Source organism: Macaca thibetana, chromosome 15 (assembly GCF_024542745.1).
Source record: "Macaca thibetana thibetana isolate TM-01 chromosome 15, ASM2454274v1, whole genome shotgun sequence".
Classification (NCBI taxonomy): Eukaryota; Metazoa; Chordata; class Mammalia; order Primates; family Cercopithecidae; genus Macaca; species Macaca thibetana.
The window spans coordinates 58,834,481-58,860,704 of record NC_065592.1 but is presented as its reverse complement, the minus strand read 5'-3'; the positions used below and the strand labels follow the sequence as shown (position 1 = coordinate 58,860,704).

Here is a 26,224-nt window from a genome sequence, read left to right as displayed (position 1 = left end):
TTGTTTTTATCAAAGACTAAAAAATAAATCATTCAGAGTCTTTCTTGTTCAATGATTTTATAGGTATTAACTAGTCGTTCAGTGCTGAGAGGCCATTTAATTTTTTAAGTTACCTCTAGCTGTAAGCTCAATTCACAGTATTTTTTTGTGAAATAACTATCTTGATTCAGAGTTTAGTTAGCCACCCCCACATGTAGGAAGAAATCCAAGGTTTATATATTTAATATTCTATAAAAGATCTGAGTATAAATATTAAACTCCTTAGCATAATTTGAAAAAGTTCAGATTCAGAAAATTTGAGTGCAAAGCAGTTTGAATTATACAGCAAAAGAATATACTCTATGTGACATACATTTTCTAAGAGGTATGAACAATTTATATATTTTATATAGTAAGAATTGAAACAAACAAAAAACTTAATAGATTTACATAGCTAAATTCTATCTTAAGAATTACCAAAAGAACATAGAATATTAATCTATTCATGACATAGGAGAATTGTCCATGTTTATATGTGGTGCTTTAAAAATATGTAATATATGTTCTGTATCTATATAAATTATTGATAAGAGAAAGATACTGAAAAATGGTTCCATACCAACAATTCCTATCAGACCAATCTTACCTCATCATATAATGAATGCTACAGGGGATGAAAGGAAACAAAAATATTAAAAATGAATGTTGGAATTCTGTCCTGATCAGTATTAATATGCCAGGAATATATTTTAGAAACCCAACAGTACTAGGGAAAACGATAATGAATGTGAAGCCCTAGTAATCAATACATTATTATGAAATACTATTTACAGTTTTGATTCATTTTTTCTAAAAATATTCAAAGCAAATCTACACTGAGTAAAGACTTTGGCATCTGTCTCATTTATAGATCTGCCCTAGATGTGTATGTGTAACACAATACAAATTTCTCACCTCTTCTGCCCCTAAACTTGTTTACCCTCCTATGTTCCCTGGGTCATTAATGGTTCGCCCTAGCTACTAGGCACCAAAACAAAATCTGGGAAGCATGCTAGACCTCACCCCTGACATCTAGTCAATCTCTGGATTCAGCCAACTATAATTCCTAAATATTGCTCAAGTCCAAATTTTGTTATATAGATATATCTTCTAGCCCTTGATATCACTCAGCTGAATTATTGCAATGTTTCCCTAACTGGACTCTCTGAATTGAATTCTCACTTTTCTTTCAAACCATCATTCACCCTTCAACCAGACAGATGAATCTAAAACACTGTTCAGACCAGGTCACACTCTGTCTAAACCCCTTGATCATCATTCCTGCTTCTTTCACTATATAGTTTTTATTCTTTATTTGTAAAATTGTAAGGGAAATTCAAATATTATGATTGCAGAGACTTCCAGTATGACAGAATATCTTGTATCAGATGAACCCATCCTCAGAAAACAATTATAAATTGTGTACAAAGTATTTTAAAAACAAAAATTTAAAGGCACTAAAGAGTGATCAAAAGCAGACAGAAACTAGTGGTGAATTAAACCTGGAAATTAGAGAGTCACATGGGTTTTATAGTTTTTCCCCAAGAGGCCCCTCTCTGGTCCCCACAATGTTTAGAATATAGAACTAAAACAAAACAAAACTTGCCTTCTTATTGAAGTCATATTAGGAATTTCCTTTTCAGGAAATGGAATCACAGAAGGGGAAGATGGAGTCACAGAAGGGGAAGCCTCCAAAGTTGCATAATAATATCCCCCTCAAATCCTTGGCTGACTGCTTGTGCATGGGGGAGACTCCAAGGAAGCTGAGGAAAACCACAGCTGAAACACTGAAAGGATAAAAAACCGATCATGTATTTCAGCTGCTACCTACTGCAGAGAAACAGTTTAGAGTTCAAGTTCAACTAAATTAGAGAGGCTTCAAAACACTGTAATTTTCCATTGAAATTCCAGAAAGGTTATACATATAAAGACAAGACTACATTCCAGGACTAAGGGATTATTTGCTCTTCAACTCGAGGCAAAACTAAAACGGGCTTAATTTAGCAAATTGTAAAACCAAACCCCACAAGTTAAAAATCATCTGCCTATAATTTAGCTATCTGCTAGAATAACACTACCTCTATTTAGCGTGACAGTTAGCAAACTAAAACCTATGGCCTCTTTTTGTATGACCCTCGAGATAAGAAAGATTATTACATTCTTAAAGGATGGAGGAGGAAGAGGAAGGAAGGAGAGGAGGAAAGAGAAGAGGAAGAAGAAAAGAAAGAGGAAGGGTTGGGGAAGAAGAAAAGGAAGAGAAAGGGAAAGGGAAGAAATACCAATAACCAAAGGTGGCCTACAAGGCCTAAAATATTTATCATCTATCCCTTTATAGAAAAGGTTTTCCAATATACCCTTTAAAGAAATATAGTATAATCCAGAATCTCTACAATGTATTATCTATGATATCCCAAATGCCATTAAAAATTACTGGTAATGTAAAGAAACAAGTAAATGTGTACAAAAAATGAGAAAATTGGTTAACAGAAATAGGTCTACAATTCTGGTCAGTAAATGAACCTTAAAATAATCATGACAATTATTTCAAATATGGTTTCAGTGGGTGAAAAGGGGAGAAATTCTAGGAGAGATTTGTAAACTGAAAAGAACAACAACAACCACCAAATGAAAAATTCTAGAACTAAAACAATTTAACATCTGAAATTTAAAAAGCATTGAATTTGGTTTAAGTCTATCAGAAAATAACTTAAAACTGGAAACAAAATATGGATTTTTTGAGTTAAAGTGCTGTTTTCTGATGTGTACGGTATAAATTAGGTAGTTATATCTCTTTCAGTAAACTACTTCATAATAGTGTCTTTGGCATCATATAGCAGAGCTTTAGTGTTGATGCCAGATTCCTTAGGGGTGACAGATACATCACACTAGCATATTTCATGATAAGCCCCATGTGTGTTTTTGTTAAATATGACAGTAAAAACCTCACCTGCATATTTTTAAATAAGTTATTTCTGTGATAAATCCTTCACCAGGCAATGATCTAGACTGAGACTAAAATTGCCTCAAGCACTTTCATTTTTAGTGCTTTGTTCCAGTGACTTTAATCTCTAGCTTACTTCATAAGCAAAGTATATACTGATAAATCCAATGAGGCCTAAGCCCTATTTGGCTGAATATACTATTCTATAGGGAAATTAAATGAAGTCAACTAGTAACACAAAAACTATGTTTAGCAATTTACTAATCTTATTTGTAAGGCAGTAGAGCAGAGAGCCAACACAACCACTGCCTTAATCCTTTGTTCCTTATCTTATTTCTACTGACAGGCAGCTTTTGTTTGTCTCCTAGGGCTAAGCTTAAGCGTCTGGCTGGGAAAGAGCTCTCACACCGACAGGTCTCCCCTCCACCTCTTACTCTGGAGTGACCCCAGTCCAGCAAATAAGCATTCAGGAACAGTCCTCTCATAGGTGCTCAGGCCATCTATTCAAATCTCTTAGTCACAGCCCTTCATTATTTTCCTGCCTTGGATGACTCAGAAATAATAAAGATATTTTTCTTCTTATATGTCTCCAGTAATTTTATATGGACATCATGGTTACATAAGTTGCCTAGAGCCACAGTATTGCTGCATAAAAAATGATCCCCCAAACTCAGCATCTTACAACAACATTTATTCTTACACTTGTGGATCTGTAACTCATATGGTTTGGCTAACTGAAGCTGTCTTTCAAGCTGTGGGTTGGTTGGCCTTGGCTCTTGACTGCAGGTTCACTTCAAGTCTCCAAGTTTTTTGTTCAGGCTAGACTGATGGGGAACCTGCCGTCCAGGGCAAGTGCTTATGGTGAAATGCTTCAGCCCAGGAGACCAAGCAGAACCATTCAGGTACATTTCTGGTCTCTGTTTCACTAACATCCCAGTAGTCAAAGCAAGTTATATGTTTAAGCCCAAAGTCAAAGAGTAGGAAAAATACACTTCACTCACATGAGAGCAAGGCAAGAGAGGGAATAAGATAAACCTGTCATGGGACAATGAAGAATTGAGACCAAAAATTCAATCTACAGTGGCCCATATCACAGAATAGATTAAGCTTCTTGGTGAACCAATTCCTGGAAGGAGTGAGGTAAAGGAGGGTGAAGAAAAAAAACTGCAGTTGGAAGAGCTATGAGTTCCCAGCAATAAATCAAATTAGGCAGTTCCAAATTTAGATTACATTAGATGGTTTTATTTGCTAGCATTTTTAATTCTTGCATTTTTAGCATAATTATAATATATTGGCACCTCCTTCTATCGTTATTCTCCTCATTTCCCACCTGTGTATATATTCTGCTACTAGTGAAGAATATATAAATGATGTTAGGTATAGAGTTTGAAAGACTTAGATTTTAATCACAGATCTGTAATGTACTTGCTAAGTAATCCTGACCAAGTCCTTCAAAGTTTCTTGGCCTGTTTCCTCACCTTTAAATTCCGACAATATCTGTGTGCAGAATTCTTGCAAATATTAGATATTACACATGTAATACTGCTGGCACATAATAGTGGTCTGAAAACAATGGAAACTGATTTCCTTCTACACCCTTAGTCTCTCCCCTTCTCTCTGTCCTTTCACCCAGCATCCCGCCCTAGAAATGTTTCTATTTGTCTATTTAGAATAGTCAGTAGGCATCAATGGCATTTTGGAGCCATTACATTGGGGACTTTCTCATTGGTTGGCAAGTCCCTGACTTTGTTCTCATTCCTCTTCTTCAACTCAGTATTCTGTGCTATAGCATAAAGGAAATTGAAGTAAGAAATTTTGAGCATGTCAGTGTCTAATTGTACAATCAGTTTCCAACTAGGCTATGAAGAAAGAGATTTCACCCCCTGCCAGAGTGCTTTAGGTCAATAGGGTTGAGAAGCTTTAAATATTACTAAGAAAAGATTCCTTGAGGCTCTACATCTCACCTCAGATGGGATGTTACCCCATTTCAGTGTTTTCATATGGATTATAATTAAAATTTTCTGAAAAATTGTGTAATTATTTACTAGCATACAGTCTATTTCAAAAAGGTAGGATGCATCTCTCTTTTTCACCACTGGAATCTTAGCAGTTGGCATAGCAGATGCTCTATAAATATCTGTCAAATAAATGAACAAAAGAATTATGGCTGAGCCTGAATTTTAGAGAAACTGAAAGACTTCCTAATTAAACACAAACTGAGCCCATTACTTTTACTTCTCAACTCAAAATTTATGTTTATTATGCTCTTACACATCATCTTTAGGTTGTTCTTCCACATAATTATCAGTCCTGAGCCTCAATATTTGAATTCTAATAAACTACTCTTAGAGACTTACTGTGTAACAGCTGACTTTTCTACTTTATATGCATGCAGTATTTAGAGGTTAAAGAGGAGGTCATTATAATCTAACCAGGAATATGTTTGAATTTATAAAACAAATGATAATGTTACAATGAAGCTCTCATCACTCCACAGTTTGACTTTTAAACACTAGGCCTTTAACTTTTTAATTCTCATAAATTGATATAATTGCACTTAGACTTATTTATCTTTATTGTGGTTTCTTTAGAACAAAAGCAAATGTTTGGCAATTATTTAAAGGAATCACCATAAAACACTCTTCAGCATTCGAACTGAAGTAGTAGTTCAAGTGCTGCCAAATAATTCACTAATCTATGAAATTATGTGTGTGTAGAAATAATATATACAATCCATTCTAATCTGTTACTTGATATAAATATATAATGCATAACTAAATATAATACTTTACATAGTTTTATATGCAATGCACATATAATGCAAGAATATAAATTAGTTTTAAACAATGCATAAAATGTTAGCATGCTCTTTTTATGGAAAGTTTCTAAATAACATGATTTTTATTCTAATTAAATTAATTTGAAAATATTTATAAGACTATATGGAAGAAATAAAACCACCTACAATGGGATGTTCCTACAATCCTCATTGGTAGCATCTAGGAAAAAAGAAGCCCTATTAAATTTTTGGGTTGTTTTTTTCTTTGCGAAAATATATATACAAAGAGAAAAAATTAATAAAACCAAAGTCATACTGCATAAACAATTGTGCTCTCTGATTTTTTCACTCAAAATACACACTATACAGTAAGCATCTCATACTATGTATTGACCCAGTCCTCTTATATTGGACATTCAAGATAATTTAAGTTTTCTAATATTATAAATAAGACAGTAATGATAGTCAGTTGCTACATATTCCATCCTACCCAAAAGCATGCTTCAGCCTAACTAGGTAATAGTGCATGATTTGGCCAGTTTCAAATTCAGTTGATAATCAAACTATAATAAACTGGTTGTTTTTTGGCCAGGTACCCATGCCTGATTGAACCAATCAGGGCCAACAAACCCTGGGTTGAAATGTTCACAGGATAGAAAATAGTGCTAATCAAAGTGTTGTACCTGGAGTGGCATTCAAAAGTAAGCAAGATGGTTTTAAGTGGCAGATGAACACATGAATAGTTTCATGTTTGTTTTCAATGAATAATGAGGTAACATCAGTAAGGTAATCTCTTTTCATGAATATTAACATCAGTTTTAGTGATAACATTTTATTAATTTATTGAACAAATACGTACTGAGGATCTCTCATGTAAGCATTGGGGATGCTACTATAAGCAAGACACAAAATTTCTAACCTCAGGAGGCTTACATTCTAGCAAGAGAAACAAATAATAAAGTAAACAAATAAATATTTAAGTTCAAGTACCAATGAGAATTATGGAGGAAATATCAGAAAGTAAGAGAATATAAAATAGGCAGCCTTAGCTTCACTTTAGATAAGGGAGATCTGGGAATTGGGAGGCATCTCTTCTAAGAAATAAGGGAATAAGCTGTGTAAGGATCAAGTACAAAGACCCAAAAGATGGAGCAAGCTTGGTGCACTCCAGAAAGCAAATTCAGCCAGCTTGGAGTAAGGGAGGGCTGGTAGAGATGACATCAGAAAGGATCTTACACACCAGGGCCTGTTGTGGGGTGGGGGGAGGGGGGAGGGATAGCATTAGGAGATATACCTAATGTAAATGACGAGTTAATGGGTGCAGCACACCAACATGGTACATATATACATACGTAACAAACCTGTATGTTGTGCACATGTATCCTAGAACTTAAAGTATAATAATAATAATAATAAAGAAAGGTGGGTCAGGGCCAGATCACAAACAGCCTTGTGAGCATTAGTAAGGACTTACCCTGTTCTCGGTGTAACAGCAAACTATGGGATGGTTTAAGCCAGGTTAATTGAACAAATTTATATTTTGAAAACAATGTGCTGCCATGTGAAGAATTGATTGAAAGGATGCAAGAACAGAAATAGGAAGACACGTTAGGAGATTAACGCAACAGTCAGATATAATAATAGTGTGGACCAAAATGATAGAGGTGGAGACAGTGAGAATTCTCAAATTCAAGGCACTTTAAGTAGAGGTGACAAGACTTCTTGATGATAGAAATGTCAAATGTGAGCCAGGCAGCATGGCTCTTGCCTATGATCCCAGCAGTTACAAAGGCTGAGGCAGGAAGATTGCTTGAGCCCAGGAGTTCAAGACCAGCCCAGGCAACACAGCAAGACACCCCATCTCTACAAAAAATAGAAAAAAATAACCAGATGTGGTTATGCATACCTGTAGTCTCAGCTACTCGGGAGCCTGAGGTGGGAGGATTGCTTGAGCCCAGGAAGATAAAGCTGCAGTGGGCCGTTACCATGCCACTGCACTCCACACTGGGTAACAGAGTAAGAGCCTTAAGAAAAAAAAGAAGGAAAGAAGGGAAGGAAGGAAGGAAGGAAGGAAGGAAGGAAGGAAGGAAGGAAGGAAGGAAGGAAGGGAGGGAGGGAGGGAGGGGAGGGAGGGAGGGAGGGAGGGAGGGAGGGAGGGAGGGAGGGAGGAAGGAAGGAAGGAAGGAAGGAAAAGAGAAGGAAAAAAGTCAAATTTGAGAAAATAAAGAAAAAGGATAGTGCCTAGATATTAGATTGTGCAATTTAGGGGATGGATATGCCAACAGGAATCCATATAAAGAGCAGATGTGAGAAGAAAAAAATAATTTTGGTTTTAACATGTTATGCTTTTTAGATAACACAAATGAATGTACATACTAGGCAACTGGATATTTAAACCTAGAGCTTAGGAGAAAGGATGGAGGGGGATTATCACCAGCATGAAGATGCTATGTGAGGACATGTGCCTGGATGAAATGGTCTAGGAAGTGAGTACAGGGAGTGAAGAAGGCAGGACCAAGCAAGAACATCAAGCGGGAGCGCTCTAATATTGAGAAAGGTAGAGTGTGCAAAGAAAACCAGGATGCAACAGCCATGAGATGGAACAACAACTAGGAGATAGTGGTATCCAGAAGGGCTCGAGAAGAAAATGCTTCAGGGTGGATGATGATTGTGCCAAATCTGCTGTGAGGTTGCATAAAATGAAGATTGAAAATTAACTGGTGCTCTTAGCAACATGGAGATTGCTGGTGATTTGACAGAGCAATTTCAGGAGAGTGATGATGACTAAATCCCAACTGAAGTGGGCTAAAGAGATGAGAAGTGAGAAAGTTAGAGTGAGTAGAGAAAATTCCCAAGAAACTTGCTATGAAGAAGAGTTGAGGAATGCAACTGGAGCTAGAATGCAACCGGAAGTCTAGGAAAGGATTGGGTTTGTTTTGCTGAGATGGGGGATCTATTTGTATGCTGATGGGAATGATCTACAGTAAGAGGGAAGAGTCATGTTCAGGAGAAAAAAGATGATTAGAGGAGTAAAGCCCTGGCACAGGTGGAAGCGGGTGAGGAGCCAGGCTGCAGGAGCTGTTTATCATCTGTGACCAAAGAGAAGATAGAGCACTTGGGTGAGGAGCAAGGAGGTTGATAGATTTGGTAAAGGGAAAGGGAAGTAGTTCTCTTCTGCTTACTTCTATTTTCTTATGAAATAAAAATCCAGGTTATCAGTTGAAAATGAAGACAAGGAGGGAATGTTGGAGGTTTAAAAAGGGGGGAAGATACCAAACAGTTATCTGGAAAAAGAACTGACCAGAGAATTCTATTACAAAAAATTTCCTGAAGTGTTGAGGACCCACCAGAGATTTGTGGCCATAATGTAAAGTAAATGTGTGTGTTGTTCTCTTATCCCATTTAGCTGCTTGAATGCAGATATAGATTAAGCGAGTTAAATATAATCAGGGTTTGTATTTTGCTAGGCAAATATAATGGGGAGAGAGAAGGACAAAAGAGTTGAGGGTACATGCAGAAGAGTTATAGTGACAAACCATGGAATCTAAGAAGAATAGGGAAAGAAGTAAAGACAAGCGAGGGAGATGATTAGGACAAAGGCTAGGAGTGAGTCCATAGATTACTGCAATGATGTACTTAAGTGAGGAGGCAGAAAGAGATGCTGTGAATATCTGAAAGTGGAATGATGAAAAACTAGATATTGGAGGTTACTGATAATGACAAACTCTAGGGTATGACTAGGGTGAACATGATGGGGTTGGGGAAAGAAAGAGATATTGGAGTCAGAAGGTCAAATCATTGAAAAGGCTTACTGTAGAACTGATCTAAGTAAGTGGTGCTGAACCCTGCTGCATATTCAGATCATAGGAGTTGTGGGGTTTTTTGTTTTTTTGTTTTTTTAAAGCAAAACAAAATCTGGTATCTAAATCCTACCTTGACTAAACTAAATCAGTACCTCTTTGGCTTGGGGGAGGAACTGAACACAGGTAGGATTTTTAAAACATCATGAGGTAACAAAAATGTGCAGTCAAATTTGAAAAATAATGACATACATAAATGTTGACATCATTAAATATAATGACAGGAGTCGTGGTACAAGGAAATGCAATGAGCCAGCTGCTAAAATCTTCCATCATGAAGTGGAATGGCTTGGAAAATAGGAGATGAAGGGTTTTTGAAAGAGGATAAACAATGAGAAACAAGGAGTATTCCTGTCCCTACCTCCAGGACCTGGAAGCATAGGGTGTGGGAGCAAAAACAACCACCCCTGAAAAGGCTGATGGTAAACAGGATATGGGTTGGGTTGGGTGGTGAGCCAGGGCTTAGAGCAAGAAGGTGAAGGTGTTGTTCAGAGAAGAGTTAGAAAATAAAAGAGACTGTGCTTCCCAAGCCCTGAATTCCAGCAGCTGCATTGGAAGAGACTGCAGTTTTGGAAGGAATGGGAGATTGAGTCAGATCAAGGGATATACAGAAATATATGGAGGAGAGTTCCCGTGATGACCTGGAATGCTTGGACTTCTATGGTGGCTGAGACCAAAAGGAGTATGAAACATGATGATTGGGTGGGAACTGAACAATGAGATCACTTGGACTCAGGAAGGGGAACATCACACACAGGGGCCTGTCATGGGGAGGGGGGAGGGGGGAGGGATTGCATTGGGAGTTATAACTGATGTAAATGACAAGTTGATGGGTGCAGCACACCAACATGGCACAAGTATACATATGTAACAAACCTGCACATTATACACATGTACCCTACAACTTAAAGTATAATAATAATAAATAAATTAAAAAAAAAAAAAAAAAAGAAAAGAAACATGATGATTAGTTCCATCACCACTGAAGGAAACGTGGAAAATTCATTCTAAGTATATCTTCCTTCTTGGGAATAGGATCCTTGGGTGGTATGTGATGATGGGGCAGGTTGAGGAGCTAGGTGCTTGGGGTGGTGGGAAAGGAGACTGGGAGGTTCTGAAACCCTTTTAAGTCAAGCTGGGGGCTGTGTCAAAAGGGAGATAGGATAATAGCCCCGCCACTGTTAACTGTAAACTGTGAGTCTCCTTTAAAATCTTTGACAAAAGCAGTTAAATGGTCTGGTCCTTAAGATTTACCAAATTATGTTGCAATCAGTTTTCTGTATCTGTCTGCACTAGGCTTTAAATTGCCCCAGCAGAAACCTTTTCTTATTTATCTTTTAATTTTCAGCACCTAGATTAAGAAACATTTGATGTACTGAAGTTAACTGCTTAAAGAACCAAAGACAAGGTTTTGTTGTGCTAAAGTGAAGTAACCAAATAAGGAAAAATTTTTTGTTAGCATTTCTGGATTGTAATTTTACCAGGCCGGAAGTGTTACTAAATGCACTCATATTTTTAACCACAAACAGGACTTTCCTTTTTTACTAGTTCAAAGAATTAAAATAGTTTCTGCCAGGAATTGATGCAATAATATATGTGTTTAAGTGTTACATTAAGAAATCAATATTTCTAGCTAGCACTAAGCACATTAAGTGTCCCTTAACTTAAAAGTGTGAACAGTGTGTTTGCTTGAGATTAATTTCATGAAAAGAAAAGATAAATTAGATCAGCTAACCTAAGCAGACAATGAGATGCCAGCATTGTCTTTAGTTCTAAACTCTGCTCTATTTGGGGCATAGATTTTTTTCCCTTTCTCAGAGCTTGTTGTTTGGATCAGGGAGATTTAAAGCAATGTGGAAAGTAAAGAGACCCTCTCTTCAAAAAATCTGCCTTCTGCTCTCAGCTTCAATAGTAAGTAGAATCCTGTTGTATTTCTCCCTTACTTATAATTATTATCTCATAAAACCAAATACCAGATGTTCGATGTGATGGTTTGCAGCAATGTTTTTTTTCAATCATTCTTATATGGTATATCACAATAAACCCCAAAGTTAACAATTTATTTATAAGAAAAAATAGAACAAGATAATTTTATCTAGATGAAACCAGATATAATAAAAAAGATTCAAAGACAAATTTTCAAATATGTAAAAATTTGAAAAATCACAATTATATAAATCAAAAAACTGCAATGGAAGGGAAAATCATTTCATCAGACGTAAAAAAAAAAAAAAGGATTCATATCTAAATTTAAGTGTATACGAAAATAATTCTGCCCAAGCCAGGTGGCTCACACCTTAATCTCCACACTTCGGGAAGCCAACCTGGGAGGATTACTTGGGCCCAGGAGTTCAAGACCAGCCTTGGCAATGTAGGGAGACCCCATCTCTACAGAAAATTAAAAAATTAGCTAGGTGTGGGTGCACATGCCTGCAATCTCGGCCACCTGGAGGCTGAGGTGGGTGGATCGCCTGAACCCAGGAGATCAAGGCTGCAGTGATTCATGATTGCACCACTGCATTTCAGCCCAGATGACAGAGTGAGACTCTGTCTCAATATAAAAGAAAATAAAAGAATTTCAAGAGTTTAGAGGTCAAATGATATGAACAAGACTTCACATAAGAAGAGATATAAACATTTGTTCATATCTATCAAATAATAACACAAATTCTAGTGAGGATATGCTGTAAAATATTCACATAATACTTATGATATTGTAACTTAGGGCAACCATTTTAGAAAGTTTTATTGAAATGTCATTCTTCTAAAAGTTCATATTTTATCTTTAGCAATTCTATTCCTTAAGCAAAAAATCAATAGAATTAATATAAATTTTCCAACATGTTCATTGTGATACTACTTTACAGTTATGAAATATAATTATATTTTGCCTCACTCAAAAACAAGGGTTAATCTGAGTGCTATCTTGCATATATAATAAAATAATAATAGGAACAACCTGTACATATTACAACAAAAGTATTGTAATACTATAAAAGGTATGTGGCATTCTTGCACTATTGCAGGACATAATGACGCAACAACTTCATGGAGCTATTAAAAGTAATACTTATAAAGTCTATACAGCCACATCAAAAAGATATTTATGCAGAAAAAAGAAAAATAAGTTTAAAATGGTATGCGTACTGAGATTACACCCCTTAAACACATACAGAATTTGGACTAAGATTAAAAGGAGCTACATTCTTAATATATTCATTTCAAAATTGACAATAGTAGTAGCTAATATTTACTAAGCACTTACCATGTGTCAACACTGTTCTAAGTTCTTTGTATTTTTAATCTAATATAATCCTGAAACAACCTCATTCGTTAGCTACTATTAATATCTCCATTTTATAGGTGAGGAAACTGAAGTGCAAAGAAGCTCAATAAAGTCTTTCAAGTTCACTCAGCTACAAAAGGGAAGAGTGGAATTCAAACCTATGCAATGTGACCTCATGAAAGTAGAACTATAGATTATTTTTCTTTTTCATGCTGTCCTATATTATGATTGAAATATTGCTCAAATTATTTTTAAACAAAGGAATTTTCTGTCATCTTTTCCACTCCAAAAAAGCTAAATGTTTAGAAAACATATCTCTGTAGTGCTTTACCAAATTCTGTGGTGATTTCTCTAACTCTTTGAGGATTACTTAGTTTTAAAAGCACCTGGGAAAACAAGAATCAGCACTCCACATCCTAGTATCATTCCTAATAAACCAGTTTCAGCTATAACTTGATTAAAGAGAGTGAATGCCGCCAGCTTCCAGGAACAATCAGCTCTACCGTGCCTGTTGGGACAAAGATTATTATCATATGTTCTCATTTACCTGGTGAACACACTGCACTCTACTGTAGGTGAACACTCCCACGCTAAAGAAACAACTACAATCAAATTATAGAAGATCATACTTTCCTTGATTGCAGAGGCACAGGTTAGAAAAAAATGTGTAACAACTTTTTTTTTTTCTTTTTTATCTTTTCATAAGTAAAATCCTGCAGGGAATTCTCTAACTTGAGCATTGTTAACAGATGACATACCAATCTCTTTTACTTTCACTCGAGAACAAAGGTAAAGCTGAGTGTCATCGTGTATATACACTCAGTTTAGATTCCTTTTAGAGAAATAATATACTGGTTTGTCTTGCATAGCTTGGGGCCACTGGATTGTAGTGACATTTTCAGTAAACCCCAAATACTGATTAATCTCTCCAAATTAGTCCTCTTACCTAGCTCATTCCTAAGAATCAATATTCTTTAAAAAAAATTTCCAATATATAAACAATTTAAATATTTTAGTCACTTTTCCTATAAGTCTTCAGCAATAATGAGAGAGACCTGAGACAGAAGAAGAAAACAACAAATACACAAAAACTAATTTCTACCTATGACAACTCCATTGATTTTATCTTTGGAATAGAAACTGCTTTCATTCTCTTCAGAATGTGCTGATTTTTTTTTTTTCTTAGATTGTATCTCAGTGACCTGGGTCGTGTACAAGATATTCAGCAAGTTGTTCAGTAGGTAGAAGGAAGTCACTAATTTATCCCCTCTACCTATTGCCAAGCAAATTCACTTAGGGGTGAGGCTCCAGAAATGCTTTCTTCATGACTGACCAGCAGTTCGATGACATGGCTTCTGGGACAGAATGACGGTGTTAGCGGTCAGAGTCAGGGCTAAACTTTGTTAGTGCTTCTCACCTTTGCATAAGTCATTTCAGCCAATAGTCTTGCTTTCACTTACTGTCCAAATGAAGAGAAGGGCAATGATTAAAACCTACTCCATGGCATATTTGTAAAACATTTTGAATTTCTCCTAATGGGATTTTTTTTTCTATGAAGTGCAAAACACTAGATTACATTAACCATCTTTAATGCTATGCTGAGAAAAATTATATATAATTTATAAAGGAATAATTTTAATATATTAAGAGGCATTGCTATGTTGGAGAAAATTTGTGTATTATATACATGACATTATATTTTGATAATAGATATACATCTGCTAGTTGAGATTTCTCTTTAGAAAAACAGTGTTACAAATTTATTTTTAAGAAAGTGGGTCTACTTGGAAACGGCATAAAGAAAGATTTCATTGGGACACAGGATGTTTTTGTAAATAAAGTATGATTCAGCATCAAATTTATAACAATTTAAACAAAAATTTAGGAAAGATTTCACAGGTCTCAGCTTTAACAGCTGAAAGGGTTTTTTGTTGTTGTTTTTTGTTTGTTTGTTTTTGTTTTTTTCCCAGTCAGCTTTTTTGGCTTTCCTTAAAGTGATCATGATGTGAAATGACTAGGAAGTACCTGCTGTCTTTCATGGGAATAGAAATTTACTTCCTTAAACCTATAGAGGGTTTGCTAGGATTTAATTTCTATGTAAGGCAGAGGTTAGAATATATTCACCTTTAATTGGTCTGTCCGGCTGTAAGATCCCTTTTTAGGAATTATTTCTAGGACACACACAGAAAATTGGTGGGGAAAACTACATTCCCATTTATTTCTTCCCTAACACTGGTTGTTTAAACCCACCCACAAAGCAGAATTAAGTGCTTCTTCTCTGGGCCATAAACTTCCCACTTTGCCCCTTAAGTACACTCTCATGTCACTCTGCTTTGAATTAAAATTGTTTGCAGGTTGATTTCCTCCACTAGAGTATAAGCTCCTTAGAGGCCAAAATCTGTGTCTTATTCATTCAAGCGGACCCTACAGCTAGGGTATCATATAATTTACTGTCCATCTTGGACAATAGCTACAAGTATACCTCTGGTCTCACACACACTTGGTCCAGACTTGATTCTGATCTCATCTGTACAATGGGCATAATATGAGTAGACATCTCATATTGCTTTGAGAAATAAAATAATTCATAAAATATACTTAGCTCTGTATCATGCCATTATATGTAGCAAGAATTTGGGGAGGAAAAGCTTGTTGAATCCTCCAATTGAATCAAACCTCTTCCTTTTCTTCCAATTTTTAAGCTTTTCTTTCAACTGTTATTTCCCCTCTTATCTGAACTTCAGGTAACTTCTTTTCCTTTCTGTTTTTCTCTAGAATTGCTTTTAGGGCCTTGTGACTTTCGTCTTTCTGTTTTCTTTTCTTTTGGCAGGAGGAGAGGGATATCTTTCAATTCATTCATTCAATGAGCATCTGCAGAGGACTTCTTGTATGCTCAAGGTGGTAATGGAAAATGTGCCAAAAAGCCTTTTTTTTTTTTTTACTTTATTTCTTACTGCACCTCCATCTTTATCAATCTCTAGTTTTTCCAATTCCTTCTCTAAGTACCTTGTTTTGAAGTCTGTATTTTCCACATATGATAGCCTGGAATTTATACAACTCTGACTCCCTTGAGTTGAATTCTTATGTTCTTGTTTGGAAATGGCCCCCAGATTGGCACAGCACCAGTAAGAGTGGGATGCCAGTTTAATCAGCTATGCATTTATCTGTGTGATCTGCATCCACAGTTATGAACAGCTGAGCTAACCAAATGTATATAATGTCATCCCTTCATAATTATTCTCTAATCATGACCTGGTCCTCTCCAGTCTCATGACCTTTGTGTCTCTGAGGATAAATGGAGATCTACTTGGGGGTAGAACTTGCTTTGGCTCACTTGCCCAAAACTCTAACAAAGTTACAGAGATACTAGTATCAGCTTTCCCATTGTTATCTACCACTAGTGATAGTATGTGCAGGTACTATTAACTAGCAACCGATGGTCAAGTTAAAATAATAATGTCTACCGCCATCAAATCACAGGGTGAAGTAATGAATTCACCTTTGAAGGACTAAGATAAAGTATGTGATCCCCTTACCATCCCTTTTCCCATCTTATACAGACTAGAAAACCTATTGTGCATGTTTTTAATAAGGCATCAAAAACCATAAACTTTTCTTTTTCTTTTCACTGGACATCTGTGGACCAAATATAGGTATTCTGTAGAACACACACACGCCAGAGAATGCAGTGAGAGAAAAGCAACATGATGTTAGCCCAACCCACAAACTGCTGTGGGAGCCTATGGAAAAAGTAGAGCCTGTCACTTTCAGTTATCGAACTAAGAGACCATAACAAACATTTGAGCAGCTTTGAGTTTTCTGTTTTTGAACAAGACATTTCAGAGAGGTTGTGCAAAGTATATACTAAAATGCATGTATTTTAACTTGTCTAACATAATCTTGTGACTATTTTGGTGTAAAACACTCTTAGACTACTTGGGATTTTCTAAGAGTTGAACTTTGGAATTTTTAGAACATGGCTTAAAATTCAAAACTCAAAACTATAAATGGAGATTGTGGCATAAGGGATTGAAAAGGGTGAGAATCATTCTGAAATGTTTATAGTCATACCATCAGGATTCTAGATTTCAGGAACAGCACCTCATTTTTACCAAATAGTAGATAAATATGAAGCCTCACCTGCACCACAGACCTGCCCCGTAGAGTCAGCTGGCCAGCTGACTATGGGGTACACCTGATTAAATGTTCCAATTTTCTGCCTCCAGTCTACCTTCAGACTCAAGGCTGCAACATCATGCCTGGTGCCATTTCCCTCACTCTGCCCCTCATCATAGTTTCTCACACCCCTTTTTACTTAGCAATGTGATAGAGAAGGAAGACAAAGAACTATTGTTGGTGACTTGTAATATATCAGAAATTGTTACATGTTTTATTCCATTAAATCCTGGGGCAATGCTGCTGCTGCTGATGATGATGTTGATGATGGTTTTACAGATAAATATAAGGCTTAGACAGTTTGCAGATCTTGATAAAATGGAATCACCAATGAGTGTAGAAGTGTGAAAACTTGCACAAAGTCACACAGCCAAAACCGGTACTCTTGTCTCTACAACCCAGTGCCTTTCCACCATACTAAGTTGCTTCCCAGAGTGTCTGTCTGCATCTGTACTCTTCCTCCAATTTACAACAGCAAAAGACCTCCTAAAAGCAGAGAATAATTGGCAAAGAACTTTGCACATAGCAGGTTTTTCCATGTTTGTTCAATGAGTATCAGATATAACGTGCAAGATAAAATTTGGTTTCTCAGAGATGGGCATAGCTCAGTAGCAGGGTCTTCCTCTCCTCTCCAGCCTAAATCATGCAGACCAGTCTGGACCCCAATGTGGTCATTAATTTTATGTGTCATCTTGGCTAGGCTATGACAGTACTTTAGTTTGACCAGTACTTTGGTCAAACACCAGTCTAGATGTTGTTGCAAAGGTTCTTTTTAGACGCGATTAACATTTACATCAGTAGATTGAATAAAGCAGATTACCATCTATTACGTAAGTGGGCCTCATCCAATCAATTGAAGGCTTAAGAAAAAAGACTGAGGTCTCCTAAGAAAGCAGGAATTCTGCCACCAGACTGTCTTCAGACTCAAGACTGCAGCATCAACTCTTCCTGGAATCTCCAGACTGTAAACCTGCCCCACAATTTCAGACTTAGCTCCTACAACTATATAGATATAAATATATACATGCATATGTATATAAGTACATGCGTGTGACATACTTACACACATACATATGTATGTATATGTGACATACACTTGACACATGCACACACACATCCTACTAGTTGTTTTTTTAGAGAATCCTGACTAATATAACCAGCATAACTTTCCTGCTAAAAACCAACCAGTGTTTTTACAGAAAGCCAGAGAATGAGTATAGGATTAGTTCATCCCCCTTCTCATAATTGACTTCCCTGTCCCCTTACTCCATGGATGGGAAAGGAAGTGGGTGTGAAATGATTCCTGAGGATGGGCATCATTCTGCATTCTGATGCAAGCATAGCTGCTTCTGCTGCCTTTGCTAACTTCACAGGGGCCTGACCCAAAAGCCAAAAAAGCCACGGGTTTATTTCATCTATCACTTCAATTTAAGTTATATGCCTTTCTTCCGGAAAGTCATGGAGTATCTGGAGATGAGAGGTTGTCTCTATTAGAAAAAGCAAGTTTTAGATAGCAAAACCCACTCTGCCAGAAATTCTTTGTTGCCTCTTGCTAACTATTGTTTTGTACCAGTTCCTCCCCTATTGAAACGTATGCATTCCCTTTAGCCCTTTTCCAGGTATGTTAAGATTGGATTATATTTCATTATCAGTTCCAAGAGGACTATCTGTTGATCCTTAAAGGAGCTGCCAGAGAAGGATGGGGCTTTCCTCTTAAAATTTTAGATCTTTTGCTTACTCTTGAAAATAAAAAGAATACAGGGTTGACTAGAAGATTGGTCAGTCTTCCATAAGAAGATTAAAGATTCCAATTTTCAAAGAACAGATTCTATTTTCTAAAGAAATTTAATAGTAAAATCCAATGATACTCAATTGCCCTCATATGTGTCATTGCTTATGATAGAACTTTTGTTAAAAGATGAAAACAATTTAGCATCTTGTCCTTCAATCCCTCCTCCACACAAAAACGTAAGTCAGATTACAGTAGAACCTCCTGCTTAAAACATTTCAATGCTCTGCATGCCCTGTAGAATAAAATCAGAAGTCTTTAGGGTGCTATGTAAAGGTCAGAAACACCAGTGCTCACGGGATTAGAGGCAAGGCTGGGACTGAATGTGAGAGGAAGAGGCCAGGGACAAACTGGGCAGTGCGCAGGTCATCCACTGATACTGTGTTGGAATTAGAGAATGATATTGCAAGACACTCCAAATTTTCTAGAAAGCTTGGAAATTCCTATTTTTTTCACGTGGAGGTTCTAAGTTGTAAATGTTTACAGCTTATTTTTAAGAAACACTAGCCACACAGGGTGGCATATGTCTGTAATTCCAGCTACCTGGGAGGTTTACGTAGGAAGATTCCCAGAGCTCAGGAGTTTGAGGTCCCCCTGGGTAATACAGTGAGAACTTGTCTCTAATAAATAAATAAATAATGAATGAGCCAAACAAACCTCATCTAATTTCCAAATTAACCCCTGGATTCCTGTTTCCAATGCTGGACTTTGACTTATGTCCACCCGAAGGGCTTCATCTTTCACTCTGACCCCTTATACTCACACCCTGTGCTCTGATCATATTCCAAGAATGGCAGTTCTTTGAATGTATCACACTGGTTCCTACTTTGGTGCCCTTCAACATGTGTTGCCCAGCCCTGCCTTCACCACATGTCCAAAAGTCCTTCCTTGTTCCCTTTTCTTGCCTGCAAATACATATTGCACAGTTCCGCTGAAGGACCTTTCTTCAAGGCATCCCTCACCCCTACCCAGGCCAAACTCACCATACCCTCCCTTGTCACCCCCTATCCCAAAACTCTATATAACCTCCTTATTATATCTATAACATTTTGCTCTTATTTATTTTCTTGATTCCTCCTAAAAGACTCTAAGTTCCCCAAAGGCAGAGATGGTATCTTTTCAATCTCTGTATTCTCAGCACCTCATGCAGTAGCTAGTATACCATCATCATCATCATCATAATTAACGCATTCAGTGCTTACCATGTTCCAAGTGCTTTACAGGTATTAACTTGAATTCTCACACAAACCCTGGATAATTACCCTAATTTTACAGATGAAGGAACTGAAGCAGAGTGTCATAAGCTTCAACACCAAATAGTGTAGAGTCAGAGAGTATGGGTCTAGACGATGTTTTCTCTCATATATATGGCACAGTGTTGTTTTTTGGAAATAAAATTAAACCTAAGGGTCATTTCCTACTAGTTGATCACTTCAGTATTTCCAATCTCTTTCTTACGTATCTTTCCGTTGCTAACAAAATAGAAGGGCTCACAGATAGCTTTGCCAAGAAGAATTTTATTAAAATACTGGTGCTTAAAGACTCTGTTCCCACCCAGCCCTCCTGAATTCATCTGGTCTTGATTCAGCGTTGGTGAAAACAGAGTGCAGTCTGACCCAGTGATAACCCCATTAGGCAGTTTCTTTTGATGCAAACAGCAATTTAAGCAAATATGCCCTTTTGTTTTTTCTAGTGCTCTTTGTTATTATAGTAATATCCAAGCTGAGCTTCATGTGGGAAATCAAAGAGCCGAAGACGGGGACTTTTCATTATACACAGAAATCCAACGGAATGCTTTTTATTCCTATTCAAGCAGTTACTACTTATCTGCATGACTAAGGCATGGAAGATCTAAAAAGAAACTAAGTGCTAGTCTGGTCTCTGCTCCTTCACCCACATGGAAGTTTCACAAGCATGTTTAAAGTTTTGGGTCAAGTGCTGTCACTCTCAAAAACCAGTGGGTCTGCATTTTCCTTTGCACTACAGGTACTCTACGGACATTGCTGCGGTTTTTATCTGATTAGAAGTATCCAACTAAAGTAGTTAAATGTTGAGAAAAGGTAAATAACTGATAGTACATAAGAGAACCTGAAGTACTCTGTTGACACTTAAATTATACAGCCAAGGACAATGGAGGAAATCATTTAGTGCTATTAATCAGTAATCCAACAGTATTGTGTCTGTGTGCAACTGTCTTTCTTTTGGCTAATATCTGTGAATTAATTGGTCATTGAAAAATCTGATAAAGGAATATTCTAAAAGTACACAGTGAAATCCAAATTATTTCTATCAATTACAGCTCACCTTTCCTGAGGCTTAAACTTGACATTTAAAAACATTTTAGTTATTACTTTGTTTTAAAATGAACAATATACCTCTGGTTAAAATTCTACCTTTTAAAAATTAAGGTATTTGAGACCTGGAGGACTTAATCCTCTACTTAATATTTATTTTACTTTAGTAGTTTTTGTACAGAAAGTTTGTGAAAGATTTCATCCCCTATATATAGTTTTTTTATCCTCCAAAATCTGGTCCTACACTATATTCCTTGACCCATGAGGTCAAGTGGTGCCATCTGCTGGTCATAAGAAGTGGTGTCATCTGCTGGTCAATGGTGTATAACTGTATGAGAAAAACCACATGCACTGCTCTAGAAGTAAGTTAAGTAAACTGCAGTAGAGTACACTTACCACTTTAGAATTAACCTTTAAGTTATAACTTCTCTCTTCCTCTTCCACCTTTCTCTCTCGTGTTTTCTCTTATGAAGCCAATATGACTCAAGCTTTAGACTATTTTAAACGGCAGATTTGAGAAAAAAAAAAAAAGCAAACTTTTGATGCCCCCTGGTGTTCAGATTCCTTAGTATTTCTGAACTTTCTCTTTTGCTAAAACTAAAAACATAATAATGTGTTCTTCATTCATTCATTCATTCACTTATTCATTCATCTAATGAACATAACTATATCATGAATCTATGAATTACGCTCTATTTGAGATAACTGGATATCAAATTGTGACCAACATGACAAGGAAAGAAAAAGGAAGAATCTCAAGACAAAGTTAAACTGAAATCTGTTTTTAAGTGTCCTTTGAGTTTCTCAGTTCAGTTGTACCAAATCTATGATGGCTGGCCTTATAAGCAACCTGAGGAAGAGAGGAAAAGAGGGTAGAAGGCGAAGGGGAGAGAGGGGAGGAAGGAGAGGGGGCGCTGGCTCAGTGAACATGACATAATCCACTCATGACACACAGAACAGACAACTTGTTGCTTCCTCTTTAAGTGCATTATAAATGTAACACTTTTTATTTTTTTGAGAGGGAATTTCACTCTTGCTGCTCAGGCTGGAGTGCAATGACCCAGTCTCGGTTCACCGCAACCTCTGCCTCCCGTGTTCAAGCGATTCTCCTGCCTCAGCCTCCTGAGTAGCTCGGATAACCAGCATGTGCCACCACACCCAGCTAATTTTTGTATTTTTTAGTAGAGACGGGGTTTCTCCATGTTGGTCAGGTTGGTCTCGAACTCCCAACCTCAGGTGATCCACCTGCCTCGGCCTCCCAAAGTGTTGGGATTATAGGCGGGAGCCACCACGCCCGGCCAACACTTTTAAATAAAGAGATAAATGAGGTTAATGGGAATATATTACTTTACGAGCAAGATTTGTGTCTAATGCTTTAATTTAATTGTGGCAATTATTGTCAGATGGTCTAGGATAAAATTTTGTATCCGGTACATGACCTTTGGGAAGCTCTAGGAAGCCCTCAGCAACATCATATTTCCCTTCGCACACCTCTGCTCCATTAGCCAGCAAGAGAGATTTTCACGGTTGGATAAGAAGCTTCTTAGATGATCACCAATACTCCATGACTACTCATCAATCTAGCCACCTGAAACAATCACCAGTACAACAGGACTGCCATTATCTCCATGATATGGAGTGAAGAAGAGCTCATCTACGTGCCAGGAAAGTGGTGCACCCCAGCTGCATGGGAACAGAAGCTCCTGTGCTCAGGACCCTTCTAGGCCTCACTTTATGTATCTCTTTATCTGGATGTTTATTCATATCCTTTCAAATACCCTTTGTAATAAATCAGTAAACTTGTTTCCCTGAGTGCTGTGAGCCACTTTAGCAAATTAATCGAACCCAAAGAAGGGGTCATGGGAACCCCAACTTGAAGCCTGTCAGTCCGAAGTTCCAGAAGCCCGGACTTGCAACTGGGGGGAAGGAGGGGATAGTCTTGTGGGAGTAAGCTCCTAACCTGTGGGATCTGATGCTATATCTGGGCAGATAGTTGGAATTAAATTAGAGGACACCCAGTTGGGTCCTGCTGCAAAATTGACTGCTTGCTTGCTGGAGGGGGAAAATAAGCACATATTTTGGGATCACAGAAGTCTCCTGTGCGATTGTTATGGTGTGAGAGCACAGGAAAAATGGTTTAAGAGTTTTTCCCAAACAACATGATATACATGTACCAAACTATTGCTGTATCCCACAATACATAAAATTATTTTGTGCCAACTAAAAAGAAAAGTAAAAACAAGAATTTAAAAATCCTAGAATGGTATTGGCATAGAAAGAGACATATAGAACAGTGGAACACAACAGAAATTCCAGAAATAAACTCGTATTTGTGGTCAATTTAGTTTTGACAAAGATGTCAAGAACAAACAATAGGTACAATGACAGTCTCTCCAGTAAGTGGTGTTGGAAAAACTGGATATTCACCCACAGAAGAATGAAATTACACCCTCATCTCACTCCATATACAAAAATCAACTCAAAATAGATTGCAGATTTAAATGTAAAGCCCAAAACTGTAAAATTTATAAAAGAAAACATAGAGGAAAAGCCCTGTGACACTGGTCTGGACGATGGTTTCTTGGATACACCCTGAAAAGCGTAGGCAATAAAAGAAAAAATAGACAAATGGGACTGTATCAAACAGAAAAAGCTTCTGGACAGCAAAATAAATAATAAAGAAACAACCCATGAATTGGGATAAAATATTTGCAAACCTTACTTCTGATAAGGACCTAATATGCAAAATATATAAGGAACTAAAACAATTCAGTGGCAAGAAAACAAATAACCTGATTTTTAAAAATGGGCAAAGGACCAAAGCTGACATTTCTCAAAAGAAGACAAATGGCCAGCAGATACATGAAAAACTATTCAACATCATCAATCATCAGGGAAATGCAAATTAAAATCACAATGAGATATCAAATCATGTCTATTAGAATAGCTATTATCAAAAAGATGAAAGAGAACAAGTGTTGGAGGGGAATGCGGAGAAAAGGGAACCCTTGTACACAGTTGGTAGGAAGGTAAATTAGTACAACCACTTCAGAAAACAGTACAAAGTTTCCTCAAACAAATAAAAATACAATTACCATATGATCCAGAAATTCCACTTCTGGGCATATACCCAAAGAAAATGAAATGAGTATGTAAAGGAGATATGTGCACTTCCATGTTTATTGAAGCCTTATTCATAACAGCCAAGATATGAAAGCAATGTGTCCATTATGAATGAATGGATAAAGATGATACACATTGAATATTATTCAACCTTTAGAAAAAGAAAGAAATTCTGCCCTTTGTGACAATGAGGATGAACTGGGAGAAAATTATGCCTAAGTGGAATAGGCCAGGCAGAGAAACACAAATACTGTACTGCATGATCTTACTTATACATGGAATCTAAAAAAGTCAAACTCACAGATGTAGAGAGTAGAAGAATGGTGCCTACCAGAGGCTGGGGATTTGGAGGTAGTGATTATTTGGATGGGGAAAGGGAAGATGTTGATCAAAGGGCACAAAGTTTCAGTTAACACAGAAGAAATAAGTCTGTGATCTATTGCACAGCATGGTGACTATAATTAAGAATAATGTTTTATATATTTCAAAATTGCTAAAAGAGATTTTAAATGTTCTTACATAAAGAAATGCTAAGTATCTGAGGTAGAAAATATGTCACTTTGATGTAATTATTCTACAATGTGCATATATGTTCATATATATTATTACATCACACCTGAGTATATACAATTATTTGTCAATTAACAATAAATTAAGAAAAATACAGTAAGCAAAAACGCCGCTTCCACTTTCCCTCAGTACTTTACAAATCATTTCCCATTACATTCTTATGAAGTGCTAGTTTAGTAATTAGCAAGCCTCTGTACCACTTCACCCCTATTTTAAGTCACCCTTTCCATCTCTTTTCTTTTACTAAAATCTAGTCTATCCTTTTACTCCACAGCTTTCTCTTAAGGAAGTTGATATTCTTCCATTCCCTACATACTAGAGGACTGTGATGAAGGGTAGCATTCTCCTGGTTTCTCATTGCCAACTCCAGGTTGGTTTGCTTCCATGGCCTCTAGAAAAACAAATCTCTTAGAAGGCGGTCTCTTCCATCTAGCTCTACCATCCTCTGATCATCCCTGTAGCTTTGATTTACCAGTCCCTCCAACAGCTAGACCTTGTATCATGGTCTTGCCCTTACCCCAAGTCCTATCTGCCACAGTTCCAGGAGATGCAATATGAATGTAGACAATACATACACAGAGATTTAAAAAAACAAAAAACAAAAAAACAAAAACAAAAAAACACCTTCCCCCTTTCACCCTATCTGACTAATTCAATTGCTCACTTCTTGGATCTTGCCATAACCTTTAGAACTTACTACTCTTCTAAAACCTTGAGCTCTGATATTTCCCTCCAGGACCTCCTCTCCTTCCCTCTTTCACATTCCTTCACCCTACCCTCATGGCTCTTAGACACCTTTAAGCCCTCCAGTCCCTTGATCCTCCACCCCCTTGATCCTCCACCTTCATCCATCATCCAGGTCCTTCATGGCTTCATTGTTCCCCACAGGGGCTGGATTTCTTTGATTGATAAGATAAACTCATACCTCCCCAACATCCTCAATTCCTTGAGGTCCTATCTGATCAGACAAGATTGAGGGGCTGTGAGAAAAAAATTATACGCCCTTGCAGATTGGTACCATTTCTAATTCATGGTCCCTATTTCTCATATGGTCAAATCTTTGTCATCTTTTCTCAAACTCATTATGCAACCCTTATCTCTTATTTTATTGAGAAAATGATACCATCAAGAGTGGTCTTCCTTAGGTTCACAGCATCTATTCTTACATTATCTAGAGGCCCCATTCTTACCTCCTTTCTTCCAGCCCCATGTCTCCATTCTAATAGAGGACTATGATTTCGGTCAGAGCTTCTGATCCCATTCCTCTGGGATCTTGTGCCATTAGCTATATCTTTCTTAGTGTCTTCCATGTGAACTTCTTTTCACCTGCTTACAAACATACTCAAAACTCTCTCACTAGTAAAAGAAAAAAAAAAAAAAAAAAACCC

The 26,224-nt window shown here is 37.0% G+C and overlaps 1 long non-coding RNA gene across 2 annotated transcripts in view; it reads right to left on the bottom strand.

The window, feature by feature from the left end:
* Window positions 1–26,224, bottom strand: part of LOC126937622 (uncharacterized) — a 38,810-nt gene that overhangs the window by 4,599 nt on the left and 7,987 nt on the right. Inside the window, exon 3 of one of the 2 annotated variants that reach the window (XR_007719793.1) lies at window positions 25,221–26,192. The exons of the other annotated variant lie outside the window; for it this stretch is intronic. This is a non-coding gene — a long non-coding RNA (uncharacterized LOC126937622). Of the gene's footprint in view, window positions 1–25,220; window positions 26,193–26,224 lie in introns of those variants that run through there. 2 annotated transcript variants of the gene reach the window in all.